Source organism: Marmota marmota, unplaced genomic scaffold (genome assembly GCF_001458135.2).
Source record: "Marmota marmota marmota unplaced genomic scaffold, marMar, whole genome shotgun sequence".
In the NCBI taxonomy this organism is placed as follows: Eukaryota; Metazoa; Chordata; class Mammalia; order Rodentia; family Sciuridae; genus Marmota; species Marmota marmota.
In genome coordinates, this window is record NW_025999928.1 from 2,208,959 (window position 1) to 2,217,367 (window position 8,409).

At 42.9% G+C, this 8,409-nt stretch overlaps 1 protein-coding gene and 1 long non-coding RNA gene across 3 annotated transcripts in view; both read right to left on the bottom strand.

The window, feature by feature from the left end:
* Positions 1-8,409, bottom strand: part of Agtpbp1 (ATP/GTP binding carboxypeptidase 1) — a 280,878-nt gene that overhangs the window by 42,818 nt on the left and 229,651 nt on the right. The gene's annotated exons all lie outside the window — the stretch shown is intronic.
* The window catches only part of LOC125615934, a 9,629-nt gene continuing 1,356 nt past the window's right edge, over positions 137-8,409 (bottom strand). Inside the window, exons 1-3 of the long non-coding RNA XR_007346542.1 lie at positions 8,111-8,409; positions 6,915-6,993; positions 137-1,301 (exon numbers count right to left, since the gene is read on the bottom strand). The exon at positions 8,111-8,409 is cut by the window's right edge and continues 1,356 nt beyond it. This is a non-coding gene — a long non-coding RNA (uncharacterized LOC125615934). The remainder of the gene's footprint in view (positions 1,302-6,914; positions 6,994-8,110) is intronic.

Below are 8,409 nucleotides of genomic sequence, written 5' to 3' on the forward strand. Positions count from 1 at the left end.
TTTTTTTAGGGATTGGCTAGCTTCACTTAGCATAATTCTGCTCTAATGCCATCCATTTCCCTGTAAATCTATGATTTGTCATTTTTTAATGCAGAGTAATACTCCATTGTGTAAAATGCCACATTTTTTTTATCCATTCATCTATTGAAGGGCATCTAGGTTGGTTCCACAGTCTTGCTATTGTGAATTGTGCTGCTATGAACATCGATGTAGCAGTGTCCCTGTAGCATGCTCTTTTTAGGTCTTTAGGGAATAAGAATCAGGCTTCTGATGGACTTGGGAATGATACGGGCTGAAAGAACGTGGGTAGGGTACCACAGTCTGTCACAGGAATTATGCTAAGAGAAAACAGAGGAAATAATGCCCTTGAGGACCACAAAAGAGAGAAAAAAGAGAGCTTCTGAAAATGAAAGAAGGGTTATAGAGAGCCCACAGGTTTCGCAGGTAGGATGACAGGACCTAAAATTCATGCCATCTTTCTGCCCCAGGAGGAGACAGGATTGGGCTGGCTGTCCTGTGTTTGCTTCCATAAATGGGACCCAGGAATTAACTATTCCTGTTGCTAAGGTCTAGCCTCCTGATTGCACTCCAAAACTGCCAATCAGAACAGTTGCCCAGCCAACCAAAATGGTCATTCAACCAATCAGTATAAATACCCAACAAGTTGGAGTTGACAGCCAACAGAACCAACAGTGGCCATAACAATGGGTTCTACTGGTTGTACTAGCTGAATAGCTCTAGCCATGGGCAAACCAAAGACTTAAGGAGGCTTAAGGACAGTGGACTTGAACTTCAACTCCCAGGCTCACTTCCTCTGTCCTGTTCTCTCTTTTTCTCAACAACCTAGTTCCTTCATGTGACCCAATGCTCTTGGCTTCATAATATCCACTCAGGAAAGACTCATTTATCAGTTAAACCCTTCAAGCGTCTGAGCAATGAAGTTCTTCTCTGACATGGACAAAAAGGCAGAATCCCCATGAAATTACATATTCACAACAAGAGCACATTCCTCTGAAACAAATTCCCAGTGACAGCTCATAAGGGTAAGCTATAATAACAGACCAATCAGCATTTTTACAGAGATGACTGTCTGCCTGTCTTTGCAGATCTGTCACAGCTTTGGTCCTTGTATTCTTCATGTATCAAAGTCCAAAGACCACCGTTTTTAACAACTCAGCTCCTTCTGGGTGCTCCATCCTGCCACCCAAATATGACTCGATGGTCTGTGAGAAACCACAGGAACAATGGGAGCAGAAAGTCCTGCTTTTACAGGACCATTCCAGCCAGGTTCCAACGAACACCTATAAAGTAAAAGAAGGGGACTGAGAGGGAGGAAGGAGGAAATGGGAAAGTATTAGGGAGTGAAGTGACCAAATTATGCTGTGTACAAATATACCAAAATGAATACCACTTTTATATATAATTATAACACCTTACCTAAAAAAATAATATAAGAAAGGAGACCAGTAGAGTAGCAAAAGGGAATCAGGAGAAGGGAGTAGGGGAGAAAAGGGAGAAGTAATGAGAAATGAATTGGTGAAATTATGTTTCATACATGTACAAATGTGCCAAAATGAAACCCACTCATATATAATTATAATGACCAATAAAAAATAATAACATTTTTTAAAGAAAACAATAAAGAACACTGTGTATATGCTCTCCATGATCTGGGGTTGGGACTGGGAACTGGGAAGGTGAGGGGGAGACTCTGTCTGTTCTTCTGCACCAGCATTTCATGCTAACCCCTCCCCATCCAGACCCTGTAGCTGTAGCTCACTTGAGATTGCTTCGCATCTAAAGTCACCAATATGCCCTTCAACAGTTCCGTGGCCCTGCTTAGTCACCATTCACCACTCGGTCCTGGATTCTGCAATAGATGTCTCTTCTGAAAGCATGACCTGAAGTAAGCCAATACCTCTGGCAGCCCTCCAGTGGGTTCTCACTGTGTATTCATAAGTCCCATGCTGTGGAACCCACCTTCAAGGTCATTGAGGATCTATGCCAATCAACTCTTCTGCACTCTTCACACAGGCTCACAGAGTTCATGGACCAACCCACCCTAATTTCAGTGGAACAGAGCAGAAATCCTGTGATATGCCACAAGTTCTGTGGGACAGGAGTCAGGAAGGAACACAAGGGGACAGCTTATCTCTGTTCCACCATGTCAGGGTCCTCCCTGGGGAGCCACAGTGACTAGGTGGCTTAGCATCAGGAGGCAGGAGTCACTGGACTGCCAAGCCTGGGTTTGAGAGGAAGGCCAATACTGCCACCAGAGTGCCTCTGTGTGGCCACTCCTCTTGTGTGGTTTCCCCACCACCTGGCATATTCAGGGAAGGCTCAGTATGACCAAATATCTCCATGGGGGCTCTGCATTCTATGCATGAGTGTCCCTCTCATGAGGCAGACCCAGCACCCCTTGTGTGGCCTAAGCTTGGAAGTCCTGTGTGCTACTCCCACTGCATGCTAGTGGCAATATACAAGTCACACAATTTAAAAGGAGAGGTATCCATCTCCCCTTTGATGAAGAGAAGAGAGATCATTGGAATCATCTTTGGAAAATATAGCCTGCCCAGTACCTTAGAACCAAACTAAACCAGTGGCTGCTAGAATCATTGGCTGATAGTCAAACATACCCACACTTTCTCCTAAACCTGACCCATCCTTTAGGCCCACCACAAACACTATTGCCTCCATGAAGTCAGCATTCCAGCCAAAGGGAAGTTCTTCCTGTTCTATTAACATGCCACACTAAAGATGTCACCTCAGGTACCTGCTGGCTTTTCTCTTGTTCCCTAGGTGTCTGACCTTCCCTGGCTCCTCCTGATCATCAAGGTGCATGGACCACACCCCTGTGTTCCCTCTGTCTGGGATTGCCCTGACCTATTGTACACTCAAACCACATACATTTTTCCAGGATGCACGTGAGGGACCAGCATAACTCAAACAACACATGTGAGGGACATGTCTACCAGAAAAAAACATGGCTCTCTCTAGAATGTTTATCAGCCTTTGATCACTTCTCCAGCTCTGGCCCAGCCCATCTGGCAAGCCCTGGAGAAAGAAATGGATCTGCTGACTCTGTCATTTATATTGTCCAGGCTCATATTCCCATCCATGGTTCCTTAAATATGATGCTCTGAAAACTAGATTCCTCAAACACCCATGTCAGGCAGACATTGCCTGTGAGGCTGCATAGAGCAGGATTGGCACTCAGAGCTCTTGGCAGTATAAATTCTGCGGCAAGGTCCCATAGAGTCCCAGATCAGGCTGGCATATCTTTTCCATCTTGGCAATGGTGATCAAAACTGACCCTTCTATCTTCTTGCCAATGCCCAGGGCATTAACTCTAGCCCATCCCCTTATTAGGGTCAAGTTTGGTTGAAACTTGACCACACTCATTTATTGCAGATTGTCTGTGGTTGCTTACACACAGCAATGGCGGAGCTGAGTAGTGTGACTCAGAGATCATATGGCCTACTGTTTTAGTCGGTTTTTTCACTGCTGTGACCAAAAAGACCTGGCCAAAACAACACAGAGGAGAAAAAAATTATTTGGGGCTCACCATTTCAAACATCTCAGTTCACATACAGTCAGCTTCATTGCTCTGGGCCCAGGGTGAGACAGGACATCAGGCAGAAGGGTGTGGCAGAGGAAAGCATCTGAGGACATGGCAACAAGGAAGCACAGAGAGCGCCACTCACCAGAGATAAAATATGAACCCCAAATGCATACCCCCAGTGACCTACCTCCTTTAGCCTATCTGCCTGTAGTTACTGCCCAGTTAATCCCTATCAGTGGATTAATTCACTGATTAGGTTAAGGCTCTCATAACCCAATCAGTTCACCTCTAAATTTTCTTATGTTGTCACTCATGAGCTTTGGGGGGACACATAGTATCTAAACCATAACACCCACAAATCTTAAATATTCACTATCTGACTCTTCACAAAGTCTGCCACCTCGACAGAAGACACATGTAGACAGCCTCACCATTCCTCAGTCTAAAGATGGTCAACAGGGAAAGAAAAGTCTCAGATAGCAAAGCCCACCTCCCACTCCATTCAACCACGAGGTCAAATGAGGGAGGAAAAGACTCCAGAAAGCCCACAGGAGACAGAATCACATTACCACAGGTCAAAGGCATATCAAGAAGGACTGGCCTCCTCCTGGACCAGGAAGCCATGCCAGCTTCTGCCTCCATAGACTCTTCCCTATGGAGATGAGCAAATCCTTTCTCTTGCATTCTTATGCTGAGGTCCTTTCTCACTTCACATGATAGGATCCCTCAGATAAGGACCAGTAGACCCATTCACCACAGTGAGTCACCCACCAAGTGACTGCTTATAAAGAGACACTTCTAGTCTCACCCATTTGCAGCAGAAAGACATAGACCCTATTCTGAGCCCTGGAAATGTTCAGATGTGCCTTCTTCTCAGGTGACCACCTTGTACCCTTTCCTTTCCTGAAAGCTTGCAAACTCTAGTCCATTAAGGCTTTGAAAACGATGAGATCAAAGACAAAATCTGTCACTTGCTGGTTTTGTAACCTCAGCAAATTACTTAAATCTTTGAGCCTCAGTTTTCTGAAAGTTGGACAATAACAAAAACCTTATGTTGTTAAATAACACATCTGAGGTCCTTAGTAGGATAACTGGTGTCTACCACAAATGAGGGTTTCAAACAAATGGGAATAATCACACATATATGGCAAAAAATATATGGCAAAAAAATATATGGCAAAAAAAATAATAATTTCATTCTCTCATCAAACCCCATGGAAATAGACCTGTTTTTTCCTTTTATCCAAATTCACTCAAATTATCCTAATTTATCCTCAGGTAAACTCCTTCCCCCTTTTGGTTCCATTCTCAAGACAATAAAGAATAAGAGAGAGAGTTGCAAATTGAATTTATTTTTAGTTATATTATATTGAAATATAATATTTGGTAGAACAGTTCTATATTTCTGATACTGTCTTTCTTGCATCAAACCAAAATTAGCCTCTATACATGCAGCCAAATTTACAGATAGCCAATAAACATATTATATGTACCTGCTTTGCACAAGAAAGTAACAAAATGGAAAATTTTAAATACTTGGACTGAGTATCTGAAGGCCAGAATTCAAGTCTTTGTCAAAAACACTTTTTATAACCTTTAGTGAGTCATTTGATATCTTAGCCTCAGTTTTCCCACCTGCGATAATAAGGGATTTGAATAGATTCTACTATGTCTGGCCATATTATGGGATTCACAGTTTGAGAAAAGAGTTGGAACAGAAGGCTCTAAAGGATCTTCTGATATGGAGCCAATCTGCTTTAGTGAGTCAAAGCTAGCAGACTCCCAGAAATTAGAACCAATTTTGATTTTGATTTTTTTGTATGACAGTCCTCCCCATTGCAGGTCTCTTCCCTAACCATGCACAAATATAATGAGACTTTCTCTGAAGCTGTTAGAAGTGGACATTTGTCAAGTAAACTTGAACTTGAACTCAAGAAAAGGGGCTTCCAGCCAACTCATCATTATTTGGAATCTATGAATTAATATACAAGGTAGGAAGAAACCAAGAACTGATGATATCATTTGCACTTCTGGATCAAGCCATACCTAAAGCTAGATTTATTCCATGGGCATTTCATTATGAGAGCCAATAGATTCCCTTTTTAAATTTTTGTTCTTTTGTTGAAAACTGGTTGAGTTGGGTTTTCATCACTTGCCAGTTAAGGATCCAGACTGATCAGACAGTACCTAAAGACATTCAGAAGTTGCCAACCAGCTTAACATCAGCTTACCACCAACATCATATCCAGGGTTTTGTTGAGTTTCTTTAAAGACTAAAGCTCAGTGTTTTTTCTTTAGCACTCACCTTATGGCACCAATATGTACTCTGCATATAAATCCCTGGCCTGATGTATGAATAGGTAACAACACATCCTACCATTGTAATATACCAATAAAAAATATGAAAAAAAACCCCTCTGGCCTTCACAATGTTTTTCTTAGCATTCTGGGTAACTGAGAATCAAGGTAGACCTTTTTATTCCAAATATTAAGTCTTTCACTCAGCAAAGATTTACACAGAAATGGCCATAGTGGCATTAATCCTAATAACCCCAACCAGAAACAACTCAAATCTCCATTAACTGGTGAATATGTTTTAAAACATAGCATATTCATGCAGCAGAATACTATTCAGTCATAAAGGACATGGATTATAGGTACATTGTAAGACGTGGGTGGACCTCAAATGTTTTGCTAAATAGAAGAAACAGACTCAAGAGTCTGCATATTATAGGACCCCTTTATGCACAATGTTCAGAAAACACAGATCTACAGAGACAAAGTAGGTTGGTGGTTGCCTGGGGTTTGGGGGAGGGAAGGAGGAATGGGAAATAGCAGAAAATATAAATGAGATCTTAGCAGAGAGATAGAAATGTTCCAAAATTGATTTATGGGAATGGGCACATAACTTAGTAAGTTTACTTTACAAAAAAAAAAAAAAATGTATGCTTGAAATGGATGAATTATAAAATAGGTAAAATGTGCATCAATAAAGTATTTTCTAATTCTGAAATTCACAATCTTGGGGGCTTAGCATGCACGAGGCCCTGGGTTCAATTCCCAGCACCAAAAATAATCATAATTAATTCTTAAAATTCATAAGCCTATATATATTTAAAAATCTTTTAGGGTATGCTTCTGCTTCCAAACTTCAGTAAACCTATGGAGTAAAACACACTGTACTGTCATTTCCTTATTGCTTAAGGTTTTACATTTTAGATGCAGAAGTTTCAAATGCAGAGCTGAAACCCTAAATCCTGCAAGACCAACCCAAGTTTTGTTGTCGTTTTTGTTGTTGTTGTTGTTTGTTTTTGTTTTTTAATTAGGAAGTCCCTGGCTTTGACCCACCTACCAGAAGTGCATATTTCTGCATATTGGATTCTGCCAGATGAGAATTTTTCTCATATTCTCTTCTGTCTTCTCCCAGAGTCCTGGAGGAGGGAGGAGCAGAGAGAGAGAGTCAGAGCATTGTGGGTAAGTAGAGATCTACCAGTTCCTGTGTCCCCTCACTTTGCACTTAGTAGGAGTTCAGTGTTTGCGGGCTGAATGGAAACCAGGGTATTTGTATCTCATTTGGGAACCATTCATGGCCCACGGCCGAGCCCCTCCAAGTGGAGCAGCTGGCCAAGCCCGGCACAGTGAGTCAAGTTTGTGTTTGCAAGGGGAAACAAATAATTAAAACAGATCAAAGGCGCGACGTGATAATTAGAAACATGCTCATCGCTGTTCAGCCGCTGCCGAGGACTGCCACGCTCCAAGATGGAGAAAAAGCAGCAGGCACCGTTTTAAATATCTCCACCCTCCACCCGCAACCCTGGGGTTTATTTTTCTGCTAGGGTAGGGAGGGGGTTGACGTTTCTGCTAGCCATATTTGCAACCAAAGAAGCAGTCCTCTTCTTCCTCAGTTTGGTGGTCTCTCCACCTCCTTTGTCACTTCTCTAGAAAGCTATTCCAGACGCTCTCCCCTACCCCCATGCCTCTCTGAGTCAGTTATTGGAGCACTCCCTCTGGTCCCCTTTGTCCTTAGAGCCAGGGGTGAGCCTACCTGACTCCCCACCACACAGTCTCCTCCAGGAGGACAGACACACACACACACACACCCCACTACCCCCGCACCCCACCCCCAGCCTCTGCCCTACCCAACTTGGTGCCTCCCTGCAGGAGACTCCCTTGCCTTCAATTCTGCAGCATGCCATTCCCTCTTCTTTAGGGCCCTCAACATGCTGCACCCTGCTGCTACCTGACCCTTTGGATTCCCACTAGCCTCTAGATTCATAGAGGAAAAAGAAATGTCCAGTTCTAACATTCCCTCTAAACTGTTCCTCTGCACCAGTTCTCAGTACACCCTTACCATCTGCAAATCCTTTTGCATGTGACTCTGCCTCAGAAAACCAGGAAGAAGCAAAGGCACTGCAACTTCATCTGGTTTTACATTGTAGATGCAGAAGTTTCAAATACAGAGGTGAAACTAGAAATTCCACAAGAACTTCCAGGAAAGTTTTCTGTTTTATTTTTTGGTAAGCAAATCTTGAGCTTTGACCTACCTACCCAGTGTACACATTTCTGTATATTGGGTGCTGACTGATGAGACCTCTTATATGCTCTTCTTTCTCCAGTGTCTCCTTGCAGGGAGAGGGAATAGGGTGGAAAGAGAGTCAGAAGCATTTGACACAATTTCCTTCCTGCTTGTTAAAGCCAAGCCCTCATTTCCATCCTATTCCATTTCCTTGTGTCATCAAATATCCAACGCCTTCTCCATTCCTTCTTAACTCAGTCTCCCAGCTTCCTCAGGTGAACGCCACACAAGAAGGCATGCATGAGAGAGAGAAAGAAACAAAGGGGGGGGG